Source organism: Saccoglossus kowalevskii, chromosome 1, assembly GCF_978046115.1.
Source record: "Saccoglossus kowalevskii chromosome 1, keSacKowa6.1, whole genome shotgun sequence".
NCBI lineage: Eukaryota > Metazoa > Hemichordata > Enteropneusta > Harrimaniidae > Saccoglossus > Saccoglossus kowalevskii.
The window spans coordinates 26,040,881-26,061,502 of NC_140641.1; the positions used below are offsets into that span (position 1 = coordinate 26,040,881).

The window sequence follows — 20,622 nt, forward strand, 5'->3', positions numbered from 1 at the left end:
CACCTGTACTTGTCGAGTACTGACGCCCTCACACGCCGCGTTTCGCATAAAAGAAAACCCATTGGTTGACAGCAACCATATGATTTGGGGGGCTACGGACGCTGATAGGATGATCGCTGGCATGGGATTAGTGCCGCTTGGTGTGCGTGCATAATCTCTCTCTCTCTACCCAGAATCCTTTGTGGCCAAGTTTGTCGCGAATTTTCAGTATATACAACGCATTTCGTGGAGTCAAATGTCCATGAGCGACCATTAAAATCATGTGGTTAATATTTAAGTCATGACATTACCAGTCTATTGTGTGCAACTACTAGTTAGAATACGATTTTTTCCAGATGCTCTTGGCACTCACCGTCGTGTCTGTTTTGTTTCATTCCATGGGGTACTCCGTTGTTGACAGTCAATGGCATACTTACCTGGCGTAGGGGTTAACCGTGATCATGGAGGCGGTTCCCTCAGGGAGAGGCCCTCCCATTGCACTTCGGCTGGGCTGACACCTGCGATCGCCCCAAATGTGGGCGACTCGGGCGCATAATTTATGTTAGTGGGGGACTGCGTTCGCGCTATCCCCTGATAATGAAACTAAAAAATCAGATCTAATTTCTTACATTGGTCATCTCTAGTGAGAAATCGCGCAGATCCGCCTCATGTGAGAACAATGTGGGTTTCCTAACTAGATTTTCAGGGAAATGTCGACCATTGATCAAGTTATTATTATTTATTAAAAATGGACAGGTTTTCGATGTACTAAGCAATGAAATAATCGAGAGTTGGCCAGATCCACAGGTCACCTGTACTTGTCGAGTACTGACGCCCTCACACGCCGCGTTTCGCATAAAAGAAAACCCATTGGTTGACAGCAACCATATGATTTGGGGGGCTACGGACGCTGATAGGATGATCGCTGGCATGGGATTAGTGCCGCTTGGTGTGCGTGCATAATCTCTCTCTCTCTCTACCCAGAATCCTTTGTGGCCAAGTTTGTCGCGAATTTTCAGTATATACAACGCATTTCGTGGAGTCAAATGTCCATGAGCGACCATTAAAATCATGTGGTTAATATTTAAGTCATGACATTACCAGTCTATTGTGTGCAACTACTAGTTAGAATACGATTTTTTCCAGATGCTCTTGGCACTCACCGTCGTGTCTGTTTTGTTTCATTCCATGGGGTACTCCGTTGTTGACAGTCAATGGCATACTTACCTGGCGTAGGGGTTAACCGTGATCATGGAGGCGGTTCCCTCAGGGAGAGGCCCTCCCATTGCACTTCGGCTGGGCTGACACCTGCGATCGCCCCAAATGTGGGCGACTCGGGCGCATAATTTATGTTAGTGGGGGACTGCGTTCGCGCTATCCCCTGATAATGAAACTAAAAAATCAGATCTAATTTCTTACATTGGTCATCTCTAGTGAGAAATCGCGCAGATCCGCCTCATGTGAGAACAATGTGGGTTTCCTAACTAGATTTTCAGAGAAATGTCGACCATTGATCAAGTTATTATTATTTATTAAATATGGACAGGTTTTCGATGTACTAAGCAATGAAATAATCGAGAGTTGGCCTGATCCACAGGTCACCTGTACTTGTCGAGTACTGACGCCCTCACACGCCGCGTTTCGCATAAAAGAAAACCCATTGGTTGACAGCAACCATATGATTTGGGGGGCTACGGACGCTGATAGGATGATCGCTGGCATGGGATTAGTGCCGCTTGGTGTGCGTGCATAATCTCTCTCTCTCTACCCAGAATCCTTTGTGGCAAAGTTTGTCGCGAATTTTCAGTATATACAACGCATTTCGTGGAGTCAAATGTCCATGAGCGACCATTAAAATCATGTGGTTAATATTTAAGTTATGACATTACCAGTCTATTGTGTGCAACTACGAGTTAGAATACGATTTTTTCCAGATGCTCTTGGCACTCACCGTCGTGTCTGTTTTGTTTCATTCCATGGGGTACTCCGTTGTTGACAGTCAATGGCATACTTACCTGGCGTAGGGGTTAACCGTGATCATGGAGGCGGTTCCCTCAGGGAGAGGCCCTCCCATTGCACTTCGGCTGGGCTGACACCTGCGATCGCCCCAAATGTGGGCGACTCGGGCGCATAATTTATGTTAGTGGGGGACTGCGTTCGCGCTATCCCCTGATAATGAAACTAAAAAATCAGATCTAATTTCTTACATTGGTCATCTCTAGTGAGAAATCGCGCAGATCCGCCTCATGTGAGAACAATGTGGGTTTCCTAACTAGATTTTCAGGGAAATGTCGACCATTGATCAAGTTATTATTATTTATTAAAAATGGACAGGTTTTCGATGTACTAAGCAATGAAATAATCGAGAGTTGGCCAGATCCACAGGTCACCTGTACTTGTCGAGTACTGACGCCCTCACACGCCGCGTTTCGCATAAAAGAAAACCCATTGGTTGACAGCAACCATATGATTTGGGGGGCTACGGACGCTGATAGGATGATCGCTGGCATGGGATTAGTGCCGCTTGGTGTGCGTGCATAATCTCTCTCTCTCTACCCAGAATCCTTTGTGGCCAAGTTTGTCGCGAATTTTCAGTATATACAACGCATTTCGTGGAGTCAAATGTCCATGAGCGACCATTAAAATCATGTGGTTAATATTTAAGTCATGACATTACCAGTCTATTGTGTGCAACTACTAGTTAGAATACGATTTTTTCCAGATGCTCTTGGCACTCACCGTCGTGTCTGTTTTGTTTCATTCCATGGGGTACTCCGTTGTTGACAGTCAATGGCATACTTACCTGGCGTAGGGGTTAACCGTGATCATGGAGGCGGTTCCCTCAGGGAGAGGCCCTCCCATTGCACTTCGGCTGGGCTGACACCTGCGATCGCCCCAAATGTGGGCGACTCGGGCGCATAATTTATGTTAGTGGGGGACTGCGTTCGCGCTATCCCCTGATAATGAAACTAAAAAATCAGATCTAATTTCTTACATTGGTCATCTCTAGTGAGAAATCGCGCAGATCCGCCTCATGTGAGAACAATGTGGGTTTCCTAACTAGATTTTCAGGGAAATGTCGACCATTGATCAAGTTATTATTATTTATTAAAAATGGACAGGTTTTCGATGTACTAAGCAATGAAATAATCGAGAGTTGGCCAGATCCACAGGTCACCTGTACTTGTCGAGTACTGACGCCCTCACACGCCGCGTTTCGCATAAAAGAAAACCCATTGGTTGACAGCAACCATATGATTTGGGGGGCTACGGACGCTGATAGGATGATCGCTGGCATGGGATTAGTGCCGCTTGGTGTGCGTGCATAATCTCTCTCTCTCTCTACCCAGAATCCTTTGTGGCCAAGTTTGTCGCGAATTTTCAGTATATACAACGCATTTCGTGGAGTCAAATGTCCATGAGCGACCATTAAAATCATGTGGTTAATATTTAAGTCATGACATTACCAGTCTATTGTGTGCAACTACTAGTTAGAATACGATTTTTTCCAGATGCTCTTGGCACTCACCGTCGTGTCTGTTTTGTTTCATTCCATGGGGTACTCCGTTGTTGACAGTCAATGGCATACTTACCTGGCGTAGGGGTTAACCGTGATCATGGAGGCGGTTCCCTCAGGGAGAGGCCCTCCCATTGCACTTCGGCAGGGCTGACACCTGCGATCGCCCCAAATGTGGGCGACTCGGGCGCATAATTTATGTTAGTGGGGGACTGCGTTCGCGCTATCCCCTGATAATGAAACTAAAAAATCAGATTTAATTTCTTACATTGGTCATCTCTAGTGAGAAATCGCGCAGATCCGCCTCATGTGAGAACAATGTGGGTTTCCTAACTAGATTTTCAGGGAAATGTCGACCATTGATCAAGTTAATATTATTTATTAAAAATGGACAGGTTTTCGATGTACTAAGCAATGAAATAATCGAGAGTTGGCCAGATCCACAGGTCACCTGTACTTGTCGAGTACTGACGCCCTCACACGCCGCGTTTCGCATAAAAGAAAACCCATTGGTTGACAGCAACCATATGATTTGGGGGGCTACGGACGCTGATAGGATGATCGCTGGCATGGGATTAGTGCCGCTTGGTGTGCGTGCATAATCTCTCTCTCTCTCTACCCAGAATCCTTTGTGGCCAAGTTTGTCGCGAATTTTCAGTATATACAACGCATTTCGTGGAGTCAAATGTCCATGAGCGACCATTAAAATCATGTGGTTAATATTTAAGTCATGACATTACCAGTCTATTGTGTGCAACTACTAGTTAGAATACGATTTTTTCCAGATGCTCTTGGCACTCACCGTCGTGTCTGTTTTGTTTCATTCCATGGGGTACTCCGTTGTTGACAGTCAATGGCATACTTACCTGGCGTAGGGGTTAACCGTGATCATGGAGGCGGTTCCCTCAGGGAGAGGCCCTCCCATTGCACTTCGGCTGGGCTGACACCTGCGATCGCCCCAAATGTGGGCGACTCGGGCGCATAATTTATGTTAGTGGGGGACTGCGTTCGCGCTATCCCCTGATAATGAAACTAAAAAATCAGATCTAATTTCTTACATTGGTCATCTCTAGTGAGAAATCGCGCAGATCCGCCTCATGTGAGAACAATGTGGGTTTCCTAACTAGATTTTCAGGGAAATGTCGACCATTGATCAAGTTATTATTATTTATTAAAAATGGACAGGTTTTCGATGTACTAAGCAATGAAATAATCGAGAGTTGGCCAGATCCACAGGTCACCTGTACTTGTCGAGTACTGACGCCCTCACACGCCGCGTTTCGCATAAAAGAAAACCCATTGGTTGACAGCAACCATATGATTTGGGGGGCTACGGACGCTGATAGGATGATCGCTGGCATGGGATTAGTGCCGCTTGGTGTGCGTGCATAATCTCTCTCTCTCTCTACCCAGAATCCTTTGTGGCCAAGTTTGTCGCGAATTTTCAGTATATACAACGCATTTCGTGGAGTCAAATGTCCATGAGCGACCATTAAAATCATGTGGTTAATATTTAAGTCATGACATTACCAGTCTATTGTGTGCAACTACTAGTTAGAATACGATTTTTTTTCCAGATGCTCTTGGCACTCACCGTCGTGTCTGTTTTGTTTCATTCCATGGGGTACTCCGTTGTTGACAGTCAATGGCATACTTACCTGGCGTAGGGGTTAACCGTGATCATGGAGGCGGTTCCCTCAGGGAGAGGCCCTCCCATTGCACTTCGGCTGGGCTGACACCTGCGATCGCCCCAAATGTGGGCGACTCGGGCGCATAATTTATGTTAGTGGGGGACTGCGTTCGCGCTATCCCCTGATAATGAAACTAAAAAATCAGATCTAATTTCTTACATTGGTCATCTCTAGTGAGAAATCGCGCAGATCCGCCTCATGTGAGAACAATGTGGGTTTCCTAACTAGATTTTCAGGGAAATGTCGACCATTGATCAAGTTAATATTATTTATTAAAAATGGACAGGTTTTCGATGTACTAAGCAATGAAATAATCGAGAGTTGGCCAGATCCACAGGTCACCTGTACTTGTCGAGTACTGACGCCCTCACACGCCGCGTTTCGCATAAAAGAAAACCCATTGGTTGACAGCAACCATATGATTTGGGGGGCTACGGACGCTGATAGGATGATCGCTGGCATGGGATTAGTGCCGCTTGGTGTGCGTGCATAATCTCTCTCTCTCTCTACCCAGAATCCTTTGTGGCCAAGTTTGTCGCGAATTTTCAGTATATACAACGCATTTCGTGGAGTCAAATGTCCATGAGCGACCATTAAAATCATGTGGTTAATATTTAAGTCATGACATTACCAGTCTATTGTGTGCAACTACTAGTTAGAATACGATTTTTTTTCCAGATGCTCTTGGCACTCACCGTCGTGTCTGTTTTGTTTCATTCCATGGGGTACTCCGTTGTTGACAGTCAATGGCATACTTACCTGGCGTAGGGGTTAACCGTGATCATGGAGGCGGTTCCCTCAGGGAGAGGCCCTCCCATTGCACTTCGGCTGGGCTGACACCTGCGATCGCCCCAAATGTGGGCGACTCGGGCGCATAATTTATGTTAGTGGGGGACTGCGTTCGCGCTATCCCCTGATAATGAAACTAAAAAATCAGATCTAATTTCTTACATTGGTCATCTCTAGTGAGAAATCGCGCAGATCCGCCTCATGTGAGAACAATGTGGGTTTCCTAACTAGATTTTCAGGGAAATGTCGACCATTGATCAAGTTAATATTATTTATTAAAAATGGACAGGTTTTCGATGTACTAAGCAATGAAATAATCGAGAGTTGGCCAGATCCACAGGTCACCTGTACTTGTCGAGTACTGACGCCCTCACACGCCGCGTTTCGCATAAAAGAAAACCCATTGGTTGACAGCAACCATATGATTTGGGGGGCTACGGACGCTGATAGGATGATCGCTGGCATGGGATTAGTGCCGCTTGGTGTGCGTGCATAATCTCTCTCTCTCTCTACCCAGAATCCTTTGTGGCCAAGTTTGTCGCGAATTTTCAGTATATACAACGCATTTCGTGGAGTCAAATGTCCATGAGCGACCATTAAAATCATGTGGTTAATATTTAAGTCATGACATTACCAGTCTATTGTGTGCAACTACTAGTTAGAATACGATTTTTTTTCCAGATGCTCTTGGCACTCACCGTCGTGTCTGTTTTGTTTCATTCCATGGGGTACTCCGTTGTTGACAGTCAATGGCATACTTACCTGGCGTAGGGGTTAACCGTGATCATGGAGGCGGTTCCCTCACGGAGAGGCCCTCCCATTGCACTTCGGCTGGGCTGACACCTGCGATCGCCCCAAATGTGGGCGACTCGGGCGCATAATTTATGTTAGTGGGGGACTGCGTTCGCGCTATCCCCTGATAATGAAACTAAAAAATCAGATCTAATTTCTTACATTGGTCATCTCTAGTGAGAAATCGCGCAGATCCGCCTCATGTGAGAACAATGTGGGTTTCCTAACTAGATTTTCAGGGAAATGTCGACCATTGATCAAGTTAATATTATTTATTAAAAATGGACAGGTTTTCGATGTACTAAGCAATGAAATAATCGAGAGTTGGCCAGATCCACAGGTCACCTGTACTTGTCGAGTACTGACGCCCTCACACGCCGCGTTTCGCATAAAAGAAAACCCATTGGTTGACAGCAACCATATGATTTGGGGGGCTACGGACGCTGATAGGATGATCGCTGGCATGGGATTAGTGCCGCTTGGTGTGCGTGCATAATCTCTCTCTCTCTCTACCCAGAATCCTTTGTGGCCAAGTTTGTCGCGAATTTTCAGTATATACAACGCATTTCGTGGAGTCAAATGTCCATGAGCGACCATTAAAATCATGTGGTTAATATTTAAGTCATGACATTACCAGTCTATTGTGTGCAACTACTAGTTAGAATACGATTTTTTCCAGATGCTCTTGGCACTCACCGTCGTGTCTGTTTTGTTTCATTCCATGGGGTACTCCGTTGTTGACAGTCAATGGCATACTTACCTGGCGTAGGGGTTAACCGTGATCTCTAGGCCTGCTTTCTGCTGTTGGTATAACCATTGTCCAGCTTCCTGCTACTGGTGACTTGACTGCTGATCAACCCTTATCCTTGCTGCTTCTCTTTGGTGAGTAATTGCTTGATTGTTTCTGGTTACTGTATTTGTTGTTGTCTCCCCGGGTGTGTGCCATCTTTGGCCCCCGGGGAAAGTCCGGAAGCTGCCGTGAAGAGAAGACACTGTGAAGCGCTCCTGAAGAAACCAGCTCCTGTCTCGTTCTGCTCTGCTTGGTGAGTCTTACCCATTATTTGTCTGCTTGTCGCTAGTTTTCTACTTGGCGTCCTGTGTATCCTGTGTGGTTGGTGTCACCTATCTGGAGGACTGGCCTTTGCGCCGTTTCCCAAATCCTCCCCCGATTGTTGATCACTGCTCTGACGAGAATGAGGCGAGATTCCTCTATCTCGGTCACGTTGACTGAACCTGTCAAACCAGTTGACCTGTTCAAAAGAATTAAAGAGTTAGGTATTAATATTGACGACTTGACGTGTGTCCAGCCTCTGCCTGGTAACAAGTATGATATAACATTCACCTCATTCAGCAAAAGAAGAGAAAATGAACGGAAATTTGAAAAGATGCATGGCGTAGAAGATTGCAAAAATTTTACTGAGTACACGATCGTCACCCTTTTCCATATCCCATCTGAGACCAACGACAACGAAATTCGGTACACTCTTAGCCAATATGGCGAGGTCTTGGCCTCCCGCTTCTGTACCTACCACTTCGCTCCAAAAGTGTTCAATGGTAACCGCCAATATAAAATGAAATTGAGATCTAACATTCCATCTGCGTTACGTATCTCCGGACGTAATGTTTGGGTTTCATACATGGGACAAGTGAGAACATGCAACAGATGCCAGCAATCAGGTCACTTATCCAAAGACTGCAAAACCACCATTTGCAACAGATGCCTTGAGCATGGCCATTCGACAAATGACTGTGACAAAACCATTGTGTGCACTATCTGCCACAAACCCGGTCACATCGCTCGGAATTGCAAAATCTCCTTTGCTAACCAAGTCTCTAAAAGTCCCTCATGGGCAAATGCGCCACCAATGTCCTCTAGCTGCAAATGTGGAAACTTCGTTGCAGCCTTGGACATCAAGTGCATGTACTGCTCAGATCTGGTCCCTCCAAAAGAAGCAACTATAGAATCATGTACCAAGTGCTCCAAAAAATCCGAATCCCCATATGTAGAAGTCGCATGCCAGGACTGTTTACCCACCATTGAAGATATGGTCATAGAAAATACCACCGGAGAAAACACAACCGCCAACACAACCACCAACCCTCCGTCTGAGTCTCCTGTTCATGCTCCCACGGCCTCTTCTAGGTTACCAGTTACCAAATCAAACGAACCATCTGTTACCCAAAAACAGACACCCAAGATCCCAGCCAACACGGAGAATATGACCAATGAAATGGATCAACCAACACCAGCCCACAGTAGTGGTGAAAGCTCTCAATCATCATATGAGACTGCCATAGTCACACTGCCGCAGCCAGCTACAGCCCACCCTGGTCCAGAAAACACGAAACCTCCAACAGAAGATAGAAAAAGACACTTCTCAGATGATGGTCAAACAGATGAAAGTGCAAAAAAAATGAAACCACCGGAAGTGACCAAACTTCATGAAATTGTTACTAAAAATGCTAAGTTTACTTGCAACCAGTTCGCCAGCATTGGTTGCGAATTCATTGCTGAATCCTTTGCCAGCCTGCGTTCCCACTGTAAGAAGGAACATGGAGAGAGGGGAGTGAAATTATTTTGTCCGGTGTCAGCCTGCAAATTTTCCTCCGGCACAACATTGGCTTGGACAAAACATGTACACACAACACATACACACTTCTTATCGCAGCAGACGATAGAAAGTTTACAGCAGTGTCTCACCCTTAACCAGTAATATCATGACTACCATCGCCTCTATAAACATCCAGGGACTACGCAACCAAGCCTCCAGACTCGCCTTCTTTAACCACTGCCATAGCGCCAAATTCGACCTTATCTGCATCCAGGAAACGTATATGAGCTCTTGTGATGATGCGGAGCAATGGGAGATGGAATGGGGTGGACGCATCCTGTATAGCCTTGGGTCTAAACACTCAAGAGGCGTGGCCATCCTTTTCTCTCCAGCCTTCCAAGCGAAGTACAATGAAGTTCATACGGATTCTGAAGGCAGAGTTGTTTCTGTCTCCATCACGCATGGCACCACTTCCTTTCGTTTGTGTTCTGTCTATGCCCCCAATAATCCTCAGGCTCGCATTAGCTTCTTCGGTTCTCTTGCTCAATATTTGCCCCCAAACAAAGAGACAATCCTATGTGGTGATTTCAATTGTGTCAGTGATCCACTGCTTGACAAACTTGGTGGACTTGATAGCCCAGAAGTCCGGGCCGGCTCTGATGTCCTTAATTCCATCTGCTCTGACTATAATATCACTGATCACTGGCGCATTTCCCATCCCTCAACGAAGGAATTCACCTGGAGGAGTGCCAACAACGCTTCTGCATCTAGAATTGACAAGTTTCTGACCCCCAAAAACATGACCACTGAATCTAAAATCATTCCTTGTCCATTCTCTGACCATGAATTCATCACCTGTGTACTCAAGATGCCAACATCCATCGCAAGAGGTCGAGGTGTATGGAAGTGTAATATCTCAACCCTCCAAGACCCTGTAGTCAGGAGTAGCATAAGAAAACACATCCAACAATGGAAGACCCTTAAACCTGCCTTTGACTCTATTTTGGACTGGTGGGACACAGTCAAGGCTCGGGCCAAATCACTAATCACCACGCACTCAAAACGCATATCGCAAGACAATAGAGCAAAGCTGAACAAACTTCTTCATCATTTTAAAGAACTGACACATAAGCTTAACTCGGGAGACCGTACTCGGGCTACCCTGGGATCCTACCACATTACCAAAAAGAAAATTCATGACTTACAGCTTAGGAAACTGGAAGGGGCGAAAATCCGCTCGCGAGCACAACTTATTCAAGAGCAGGAAAGATGGTCAAGCGTCTTTTTAACTACAGAACGCAGACGTGGCAAGAGCAAGCTGGTCTCCAGTGTTATCAATGCTGAAGGCAAAGTGGTGTCAGATCCGGATGAAGTCCCATCTGTCTTTGCCCAATTTTATAGTAAATTATATACATCACAACCAAACTTAGACTGCAAGGAGCAAGATTTCTTCCTGGGCAAGCTCACCAGGTCTTTCTCTGACATGCAAAAACAACAACTTGACAAACCAATTATACAGAAAGAGTTACATGATGCTCTGAAGAACATGAAAGATAATAAGACCCCGGGCTTGGATGGTCTTCCCAAAGAATTTTATATGCTCTTCTGGGAAGATCTAGGAGAAGATTTCACCCAAGTTATTAATATCGCCATGACACAAGGTCAACTATCCACCTCCCAGCGTCAGGGTCTAATCACCCTGGTGAATAAGCCTTCACCCCAAGAAGGTAATCATCACGAAGCAGTGCGCCCTGGGGATAAAAGACCTATATCCCTTCTTAACGTTGACTACAAAATCGTCACGAAAGCTCTCGCCACCCGTTTATATTCTGTTCTTCCATCTGTTATCGGGCCTTTCCAAACCTGTGGTGTTGCTGGGCGGTCAATTCACCAAAACGTGCGCATCCTGAGAGATTTCACCACTTTTGCTAATAGCAGAGGCTTTGGCAGTGCTATCGTTTCTTTGGATCAGAAAAAAGCCTTTGATAGGGTTGAGTGGAAATTCCTATATAAAACCCTCATGCAGCTGAATTGCGGCTCACTCTTCTGTTCTTACATCAAGACGATCTACAATGATATCATGAGTTCGGTCACCGTCAATGGGCATGTGTCCCCTGCCTTTTCTTTATCTAGGGGTGTCCGTCAGGGCTGCCCACTCTCACCTTTGCTGTACATCATTTTCATGGAGCCGCTTGCAGCAGCTGTGCAGAGTTCAACCGAAATCAAAGGTGTGAAACTACCTGGATCAAAAACTGAATGCAAACTTCTCCAATATGCAGATGACTCCACAGCTCTGGTTACTGATAATAAGTCGTTCAAGGCTCTGTTCCAACTTTTTGAGAGATTTGGTACTGCTTCGGGCTCTGAACTCAATATGACGAAATGCAAAGGTCTCTTCCTAGGAAGCTGGAGAAACCGTTCAGACAAGCCTTATAACATTGACTGGACGGGGGTCAGAATCAAAATCAATGGCTTCTGGTTTGGGAGCATCGATATGAGTGCCGTCAATTGGGACAGTTGCGTCAAGAAGTTTAAAACCACTCTTACTCAATGGGAGAAGAGACGTCTCTCAATGGTCGGAAAAGTCATCGTCATAAACAACCTCGTTACCGCACCACTTTGGTACATTGCACACATCTACAATATTCCCAACTCTGTCATTCAGACGCTCACTCCTCTGGTTTTCAACTTCATGTGGTCTGGGAAGAAAGAATTTATAAAGCGGGAAACTTTCTATCTGCCTCTACAAGAAGGGGGATTGGGCCTGGTTAACATCCAAATGAAGGCTGATGCCATTTTTATTCAAAGTTCCTGTAGTTCTATGGTGTCGGATCTCCCAGATCGCTTCTTCCCTCTGTCCTGGGCGAATAAAAACCTTCTAGCAATTCTGGCTCTGCCTTGGTCTAACCTGTATCCGCACTTTTCTGACCCACCACAATGGCATGCTCACCTCAGAAAGTCTTGTCAACAAAACCATGCGACACTCTGCACATCCAACTGGACGATCATATCTACAAAATCTGTGTATTCCACTCTCCTTGAGAAACTATCGCATACCCCACACGTCATCTTGAAAGCTCCCCACATGAACTGGAGTAAAATTTTCGCATCGTGCCACAGTCCTCTTCTGGATAACCTGTTGAAGGAGCTGGCCTGGAAAATCGTTCACAAGGCTCTGAAGACAAAGAGCACCCTATATCATTGGGGATGCATAACTTCTCGCTCCTGCCCAAGAGTTGACTGCTCACAAGTAGAGACTCTCGACCACCTGTTCTTAGAATGTGACACACCATCCTTGCTCTGGTCCTGGCTCGAACACTATATCCGTCATAACACCGGAATCACCATTATCTGCAGCAAAAATCTTGTGTACTATGGGATTCTCGCCTCACCACTCCAAGCTCACATTCAGGCCGTCATATTGTACATGGTTAATGTTATTAAACATGAAATCTGGAAATCCAGATGCTACGCCAACTTTGAAAAACAGCATGTCACATATGCAGAAGTCCTCATAAACACCAAGAGGTATATTAGTTCCAGAATCGAAGCCGACATCAATAATGAGGACACCGATACCGTCTCGGAAAAATGGCAATTCCTCATCGAAAAGACCAACTCCAAAGTGAAATCTAAACTTTAGGGTTCTGTTTTTCTGTCTTTTGTTTCATCTTTCCTGTTGTCTGTTAGCCTTTTATTTATTTATTTGTCGTGCTTTTGGTTTAACAACTGTTTCAAAAGATCAGGCAGGGAGGATCGTAACCTCGTGTGCCTAGACCCAGCGTGGCTGGCCTGCCTAGGGTGCACAGTTGTAGGTTAGAGTAGATTTTCCTTTGTTTTTGTTGTTGTTGGTATTCTTTGTCTTAGAGTAGGTTTTTTTTTTGCCACCCTAAAACAAAAATAGGCGGTTCCCTCAGGGAGAGGCCCTCCCATTGCACTTCGGCTGGGCTGACACCTGCGATCGCCCCAAATGTGGGCGACTCGGGCGCATAATTTATGTTAGTGGGGGACTGCGTTCGCGCTATCCTCTGATAATGAAACTAAAAAATCAGATCTAATTTCTTACATTGGTCATCTCTAGTGAGAAATCGCGCAGATCCGCCTCATGTGAGAACAATGTGGGTTTCCTAACTAGATTTTCAGGGAAATGTCGACCATTGATCAAGTTATTATTATTTATTAAAAATGGACAGGTTTTCGATGTACTAAGCAATGAAATAATCGAGAGTTGGCCAGATCCACAGGTCACCTGTACTTGTCGAGTACTGACGCCCTCACACGCCGCGTTTCGCATAAAAGAAAACCCATTGGTTGACAGCAACCATATGATTTGGGGGGCTACGGACGCTGATAGGATGATCGTTGGCATGGGATTAGTGCCGCTTGGTGTGCGTGCATAATCTCTCTCTCTCTCTCTCTCTCTCTCTACCCAGAATCCTTTGTGGCCAAGTTTGTCGCGAATTTTCAGTATATACAACGCATTTCGTGGAGTCAAATGTCCATGAGCGACCATTAAAATCATGTGGTTAATATTTAAGTCATGACATTACCAGTCTATTGTGTGCAACTACTAGTTAGAATACGATTTTTTCCAGATGCTCTTGGCACTCACCGTCGTGTCTGTTTTGTTTCATTCCATGGGGTACTCCGTTGTTGACAGTCAATGGCATACTTACCTGGCGTAGGGGTTAACCGTGATCATGGAGGCGGTTCCCTCAGGGAGAGGCCCTCCCATTGCACTTCGGCTGGGCTGACACCTGCGATCGCCCCAAATGTGGGCGACTCGGGCGCATAATTTATGTTAGTGGGGGACTGCGTTCGCGCTATCCCCTGATAATGAAACTAAAAAATCAGATCTAATTTCTTACATTGGTCATCTCTAGTGAGAAATCGCGCAGATCCGCCTCATGTGAGAACAATGTGGGTTTCCTAACTAGATTTTCAGGGAAATGTCGACCATTGATCAAGTTATTATTATTTATTAAAAATGGACAGGTTTTCGATGTACTAAGCAATGAAATAATCGAGAGTTGGCCAGATCCACAGGTCACCTGTACTTGTCGAGTACTGACGCCCTCACACGCCGCGTTTCGCATAAAAGAAAACCCATTGGTTGACAGCAACCATATGATTTGGGGGGCTACGGACGCTGATAGGATGATCGCTGGCATGGGATTAGTGCCGCTTGGTGTGCGTGCATAATCTCTCTCTCTCTCTACCCAGAATCCTTTGTGGCCAAGTTTGTCGCGAATTTTCAGTATATACAACGCATTTCGTGGAGTCAAATGTCCATGAGCGACCATTAAAATCATGTGGTTAATATTTAAGTCATGACATTACCAGTCTATTGTGTGCAACTACTAGTTAGAATACGATTTTTTTTCCAGATGCTCTTGGCACTCACCGTCGTGTCTGTTTTGTTTCATTCCATGGGGTACTCCGTTGTTGACAGTCAATGGCATACTTACCTGGCGTAGGGGTTAACCGTGATCATGGAGGCGGTTCCCTCAGGGAGAGGCCCTCCCATTGCACTTCGGCTGGGCTGACACCTGCGATCGCCCCAAATGTGGGCGACTCGGGCGCATAATTTATGTTAGTGGGGGACTGCGTTCGCGCTATCCCCTGATAATGAAACTAAAAAATCAGATCTAATTTCTTACATTGGTCATCTCTAGTGAGAAATCGCGCAGATCCGCCTCATGTGAGAACAATGTGGGTTTCCTAACTAGATTTTCAGGGAAATGTCGACCATTGATCAAGTTAATATTATTTATTAAAAATGGACAGGTTTTCGATGTACTAAGCAATGAAATAATCGAGAGTTGGCCAGATCCACAGGTCACCTGTACTTGTCGAGTACTGACGCCCTCACACGCCGCGTTTCGCATAAAAGAAAACCCATTGGTTGACAGCAACCATATGATTTGGGGGGCTACGGACGCTGATAGGATGATCGCTGGCATGGGATTAGTGCCGCTTGGTGTGCGTGCATAATCTCTCTCTCTCTCTACCCAGAATCCTTTGTGGCCAAGTTTGTCGCGAATTTTCAGTATATACAACGCATTTCGTGGAGTCAAATGTCCATGAGCGACCATTAAAATCATGTGGTTAATATTTAAGTCATGACATTACCAGTCTATTGTGTGCAACTACTAGTTAGAATACGATTTTTTTTCCAGATGCTCTTGGCACTCACCGTCGTGTCTGTTTTGTTTCATTCCATGGGGTACTCCGTTGTTGACAGTCAATGGCATACTTACCTGGCGTAGGGGTTAACCGTGATCATGGAGGCGGTTCCCTCAAGGAGAGGCCCTCCCATTGCACTTCGGCTGGGCTGACACCTGCGATCGCCCCAAATGTGGGCGACTCGGGCGCATAATTTATGTTAGTGGGGGACTGCGTTCGCGCTATCCCCTGATAATGAAACTAAAAAATCAGATCTAATTTCTTACATTGGTCATCTCTAGTGAGAAATCGCGCAGATCCGCCTCATGTGAGAACAATGTGGGTTTCCTAACTAGATTTTCAGGGAAATGTCGACCATTGATCAAGTTATTATTATTTATTAAAAATGGACAGGTTTTCGATGTACTAAGCAATGAAATAATCGAGAGTTGGCCAGATCCACAGGTCACCTGTACTTGTCGAGTACTGACGCCCTCACACGCCGCGTTTCGCATAAAAGAAAACCCATTGGTTGACAGCAACCATATGATTTGGGGGGCTACGGACGCTGATAGGATGATCGCTGGCATGGGATTAGTGCCGCTTGGTGTGCGTGCATAATCTCTCTCTCTCTACCCAGAATCCTTTGTGGCCAAGTTTGTCGCGAATTTTCAGTATATACAACGCATTTCGTGGAGTCAAATGTCCATGAGCGACCATTAAAATCATGTGGTTAATATTTAAGTCATGACATTACCAGTCTATTGTGTGCAACTACTAGTTAGAATACGATTTTTTCCAGATGCTCTTGGCACTCACCGTCGTGTCTGTTTTGTTTCATTCCATGGGGTACTCCGTTGTTGACAGTCAATGGCATACTTACCTGGCGTAGGGGTTAACCGTGATCATGGAGGCGGTTCCCTCAGGGAGAGGCCCTCCCATTGCACTTCGGCTGGGCTGACACCTGCGATCGCCCCAAATGTGGGCGACTCGGGCGCATAATTTATGTTAGTGGGGGACTGCGTTCGCGCTATCCCCTGATAATGAAACTAAAAAATCAGATCTAATTTCTTACATTGGTCATCTCTAGTGAGAAATCGCGCAGATCCGCCTCATGTGAGAACAATGTGGGTTTCCTAACTAGATTTTCAGGGAAATGTCGACCATTGATCAAGTTATTATTATTTATTAAAAATGGACAGGTTTTCGATGTACTAAGCAATGAAATAATCGAGAGTTGGCCAGATCCACAGGTCACCTGTACTTGTCGAGTACTGACGCCCTCACACGCCGCGTTTCGCATAAAAGAAAACCCATTGGTTGACAGCAACCATATGATTTGGGGGGCTACGGACGCTGATAGGATGATCGCTGGCATGGGATTAGTGCCGCTTGGTGTGCGTGCATAATCTCTCTCTCTCTCTACCCAGAATCCTTTGTGGCCAAGTTTGTCGCGAATTTTCAGTATATACAACGCATTTCGTGGAGTCAAATGTCCATGAGCGACCATTAAAATCATGTGGTTAATATTTAAGTCATGACATTACCAGTCTATTGTGTGCAACTACTAGTTAGAATACGATTTTTTCCAGATGCTCTTGGCACTCACCGTCGTGTCTGTTTTGTTTCATTCCATGGGGTACTCCGTTGTTGACAGTCAATGGCATACTTACCTGGCGTAGGGGTTAACCGTGATCATGGAGGCGGTTCCCTCAGGGAGAGGCCCTCCCATTGCACTTCGGCTGGGCTGACACCTGCGATCGCCCCAAATGTGGGCGACTCGGGCGCATAATTTATGTTAGTGGGGGACTGCGTTCGCGCTATCCCCTGATAATGAAACTAAAAAATCAGATCTAATTTCTTACATTGGTCATCTCTAGTGAGAAATCGCGCAGATCCGCCTCATGTGAGAACAATGTGGGTTTCCTAACTAGATTTTCAGGGAAATGTCGACCATTGATCAAGTTATTATTATTTATTAAATATGGACAGGTTTTCGATGTACTAAGCAATGAAATAATCGAGAGTTGGCCTGATCCACAGGTCACCTGTACTTGTCGAGTACTGACGCCCTCACACGCCGCGTTTCGCATAAAAGAAAACCCATTGGTTGACAGCAACCATATGATTTGGGGGGCTACGGACGCTGATAGGATGATCGCTGGCATGGGATTAGTGCCGCTTGGTGTGCGTGCATAATCTCTCTCTCTCTACCCAGAATCCTTTGTGGCAAAGTTTGTCGCGAATTTTCAGTATATACAACGCATTTCGTGGAGTCAAATGTCCATGAGCGACCATTAAAATCATGTGGTTAATATTTAAGTTATGACATTACCAGTCTATTGTGTGCAACTACGAGTTAGAATACGATTTTTTCCAGATGCTCTTGGCACTCACCGTCGTGTCTGTTTTGTTTCATTCCATGGGGTACTCCGTTGTTGACAGTCAATGGCATACTTACCTGGCGTAGGGGTTAACCGTGATCATGGAGGCGGTTCCCTCAGGGAGAGGCCCTCCCATTGCACTTCGGCTGGGCTGACACCTGCGATCGCCCCAAATGTGGGCGACTCGGGCGCATAATTTATGTTAGTGGGGGACTGCGTTCGCGCTATCCCCTGATAATGAAACTAAAAAATCAGATCTAATTTCTTACATTGGTCATCTCTAGTGAGAAATCGCGCAGATCCGCCTCATGTGAGAACAATGTGGGTTTCCTAACTAGATTTTCAGGGAAATGTCGACCATTGATCAAGTTATTATTATTTATTAAATATGGACAGGTTTTCGATGTACTAAGCAATGAAATAATCGAGAGTTGGCCTGATCCACAGGTCACCTGTACTTGTCGAGTACTGACGCCCTCACACGCCGCGTTTCGCATAAAAGAAAACCCATTGGTTGACAGCAACCATATGATTTGGGGGGCTACGGACGCTGATAGGATGATCGCTGGCATGGGATTAGTGCCGCTTGGTGTGCGTGCATAATCTCTCTCTCTCTCTACCCAGAATCCTTTGTGGCCAAGTTTGTCGCGAATTTTCAGTATATACAACGCATTTCGTGGAGTCAAATGTCCATGAGCGACCATTAAAATCATGTGGTTAATATTTAAGTCATGACATTACCAGTCTATTGTGTGCAACTACTAGTTAGAATACGATTTTTTCCAGATGCTCTTGGCACTCACCGTCGTGTCTGTTTTGTTTCATTCCATGGGGTACTCCGTTGTTGACAGTCAATGGCATACTTACCTGGCGTAGGGGTTAACCGTGATCATGGAGGCGGTTCCCTCAGGGAGAGGCCCTCCCATTGCACTTCGGCTGGGCTGACACCTGCGATCGCCCCAAATGTGGGCGACTCGGGCGCATAATTTATGTTAGTGGGGGACTGCGTTCGCGCTATCCCCTGATAATGAAACTAAAAAATCAGATCTAATTTCTTACATTGGTCATCTCTAGTGAGAAATCGCGCAGATCCGCCTCATGTGAGAACAATGTGGGTTTCCTAACTAGATTTTCAGGGAAATGTCGACCATTGATCAAGTTATTATTATTTATTAAAAATGGACAGGTTTTCGATGTACTAAGCAATGAAATAATCGAGAGTTGGCCAGATCCACAGGTCACCTGTACTTGTCGAGTACTGACGCCCTCACACGCCGCGTTTCGCATAAAAGAAAACCCATTGGTTGACAGCAACCATATGATTTGGGGGGCTACGGACGCTGATAGGATGATCGCTGGCATGGGATTAGTGCCGCTTGGTGTGCGTGCATAATCTCTCTCTCTCTACCCAGAATCCTTTGTGGCCAAGTTTGTCGCGAATTTTCAGTATATACAACGCATTTCGTGGAGTCAAATGTCCATGAGCGACCATTAAAATCATGTGGTTAATATTTAAGTCATGACATTACCAGTCTATTGTGTGCAACTACTAGTTAGAATACGATTTTTTCCAGATGCTCTTGGCACTCACCGTCGTGTCTGTTTTGTTTCATTCCATGGGGTACTCCGTTGTTGACAGTCAATGGCATACTTACCTGGCGTAGGGGTTAACCGTGATCATGGAGGCGGTTCCCTCAGGGAGAGGCCCTCCCATTGCACTTCGGCTGGGCTGACACCTGCGATCGCCCCAAATGTGGGCGACTCGGGCGCATAATTTATGTTAGTGGGGGACTGCGTTCGCGCTATCCCCTGATAATGAAACTAAAAAATCAGATCTAATTTCTTACATTGGTCATCTCTAGTGAGAAATCGCGCAGATCCGCCTCATGTGAGAACAATGTGGGTTTCCTAACTAGATTTTCAGGGAAATGTCGACCATTGATCAAGTTATTATTATTTATTAAAAATGGACAGGTTTTCGATGTACTAAGCAATGAAATAATCGAGAGTTGGCCAGATCCACAGGTCACCTGTACTTGTCGAGTACTGACGCCCTCACACGCCGCGTTTCGCATAAAAGAAAACCCATTGGTTGACAGCAACCATATGATTTGGGGGGCTACGGACGCTGATAGGATGATCGCTGGCATGGGATTAGTGCCGCTTGGTGTGCGTGCATAATCTCTCTCTCTCTCTACCCAGAATCCTTTGTGGCCAAGTTTGTCGCGAATTTTCAGTATATACAACGCATTTCGTGGAGTCAAATGTCCATGAGCGACCATTAAAATCATGTGGTTAATATTTAAGTCATGACATTACCAGTCTATTGTGTGCAACTACTAGTTAGAATACGATTTTTTCCAGATGCTCTTGGCACTCACCGTCGTGTCTGTTTTGTTTCATTCCATGGGGTACTCCGTTGTTGACAGTCAATGGCATACTTACCTGGCGTAGGGGTTAACCGTGATCATGGAGGCGGTTCCCTCAGGGAGAGGCCCTCCCATTGCACTTCGGCTGGGCTGACACCTGCGATCGCCCCAAATGTGGGCGACTCGGGCGCATAATTTATGTTAGTGGGGGACTGCGTTCGCGCTATCCCCTGATAATGAAACTAAAAAATCAGATCTAATTTCTTACATTGGTCATCTCTAGTGAGAAATCGCGCAGATCCGCCTCATGTGAGAACAATGTGGGTTTCCTAACTAGATTTTCAGGGAAATGTCGACCATTGATCAAGTTATTATTATTTATTA

At 45.6% G+C, this 20,622-nt stretch overlaps 18 non-coding genes and 1 pseudogene across 18 annotated transcripts; all 19 read left to right on the plus strand.

Moving 5' to 3' along the window:
* Window positions 1-408: 408 nt before the first annotated feature.
* Window positions 409-573, plus strand: LOC146750648 (U1 spliceosomal RNA). Its single transcript, XR_014930293.1, has one exon. It is a non-coding gene; the product is annotated as a U1 spliceosomal RNA (small nuclear RNA).
* A 625-nt stretch (window positions 574-1,198) lies between these two features.
* Window positions 1,199-1,363, plus strand: LOC146750649 (U1 spliceosomal RNA). The gene has a single exon (XR_014930294.1). It is a non-coding gene; the product is annotated as a U1 spliceosomal RNA (small nuclear RNA).
* A 623-nt stretch (window positions 1,364-1,986) lies between these two features.
* On the plus strand, window positions 1,987-2,151 carry LOC144347478 (U1 spliceosomal RNA). Its single transcript, XR_013419624.2, has one exon. It is a non-coding gene; the product is annotated as a U1 spliceosomal RNA (small nuclear RNA).
* A 623-nt stretch (window positions 2,152-2,774) lies between these two features.
* Window positions 2,775-2,939, plus strand: LOC146750650 (U1 spliceosomal RNA). The gene has a single exon (XR_014930295.1). It is a non-coding gene; the product is annotated as a U1 spliceosomal RNA (small nuclear RNA).
* A 625-nt stretch (window positions 2,940-3,564) lies between these two features.
* Window positions 3,565-3,729, plus strand: LOC146750651 (U1 spliceosomal RNA). The gene has a single exon (XR_014930164.1). It is a non-coding gene; the product is annotated as a U1 spliceosomal RNA (small nuclear RNA).
* A 625-nt stretch (window positions 3,730-4,354) lies between these two features.
* LOC146750652 (U1 spliceosomal RNA) lies at window positions 4,355-4,519 on the plus strand. Its single transcript, XR_014930296.1, has one exon. It is a non-coding gene; the product is annotated as a U1 spliceosomal RNA (small nuclear RNA).
* A 627-nt stretch (window positions 4,520-5,146) lies between these two features.
* LOC146750653 (U1 spliceosomal RNA) lies at window positions 5,147-5,311 on the plus strand. Its single transcript, XR_014930297.1, has one exon. It is a non-coding gene; the product is annotated as a U1 spliceosomal RNA (small nuclear RNA).
* Window positions 5,312-5,938: 627 nt separating this feature from the next.
* Window positions 5,939-6,103, plus strand: LOC146750654 (U1 spliceosomal RNA). The gene has a single exon (XR_014930298.1). It is a non-coding gene; the product is annotated as a U1 spliceosomal RNA (small nuclear RNA).
* A 627-nt stretch (window positions 6,104-6,730) lies between these two features.
* On the plus strand, window positions 6,731-6,895 carry LOC146750655 (U1 spliceosomal RNA). The gene has a single exon (XR_014930612.1). It is a non-coding gene; the product is annotated as a U1 spliceosomal RNA (small nuclear RNA).
* Window positions 6,896-13,216: 6,321 nt separating this feature from the next.
* Window positions 13,217-13,351, plus strand: LOC146750656 (U1 spliceosomal RNA; annotated as a pseudogene).
* A 637-nt stretch (window positions 13,352-13,988) lies between these two features.
* On the plus strand, window positions 13,989-14,153 carry LOC146750657 (U1 spliceosomal RNA). The gene has a single exon (XR_014930299.1). It is a non-coding gene; the product is annotated as a U1 spliceosomal RNA (small nuclear RNA).
* Window positions 14,154-14,780: 627 nt separating this feature from the next.
* Window positions 14,781-14,945, plus strand: LOC146750658 (U1 spliceosomal RNA). The gene has a single exon (XR_014930300.1). It is a non-coding gene; the product is annotated as a U1 spliceosomal RNA (small nuclear RNA).
* A 627-nt stretch (window positions 14,946-15,572) lies between these two features.
* Window positions 15,573-15,737, plus strand: LOC146750659 (U1 spliceosomal RNA). Its single transcript, XR_014930553.1, has one exon. It is a non-coding gene; the product is annotated as a U1 spliceosomal RNA (small nuclear RNA).
* A 623-nt stretch (window positions 15,738-16,360) lies between these two features.
* LOC146750660 (U1 spliceosomal RNA) lies at window positions 16,361-16,525 on the plus strand. The gene has a single exon (XR_014930301.1). It is a non-coding gene; the product is annotated as a U1 spliceosomal RNA (small nuclear RNA).
* A 625-nt stretch (window positions 16,526-17,150) lies between these two features.
* LOC146750661 (U1 spliceosomal RNA) lies at window positions 17,151-17,315 on the plus strand. Its single transcript, XR_014930302.1, has one exon. It is a non-coding gene; the product is annotated as a U1 spliceosomal RNA (small nuclear RNA).
* Window positions 17,316-17,938: 623 nt separating this feature from the next.
* On the plus strand, window positions 17,939-18,103 carry LOC146750662 (U1 spliceosomal RNA). The gene has a single exon (XR_014930303.1). It is a non-coding gene; the product is annotated as a U1 spliceosomal RNA (small nuclear RNA).
* Window positions 18,104-18,728: 625 nt separating this feature from the next.
* Window positions 18,729-18,893, plus strand: LOC146750663 (U1 spliceosomal RNA). Its single transcript, XR_014930305.1, has one exon. It is a non-coding gene; the product is annotated as a U1 spliceosomal RNA (small nuclear RNA).
* A 623-nt stretch (window positions 18,894-19,516) lies between these two features.
* On the plus strand, window positions 19,517-19,681 carry LOC146750664 (U1 spliceosomal RNA). The gene has a single exon (XR_014930306.1). It is a non-coding gene; the product is annotated as a U1 spliceosomal RNA (small nuclear RNA).
* A 625-nt stretch (window positions 19,682-20,306) lies between these two features.
* On the plus strand, window positions 20,307-20,471 carry LOC146750665 (U1 spliceosomal RNA). Its single transcript, XR_014930309.1, has one exon. It is a non-coding gene; the product is annotated as a U1 spliceosomal RNA (small nuclear RNA).
* The last annotated feature ends 151 nt before the right edge of the window (window positions 20,472-20,622 follow it).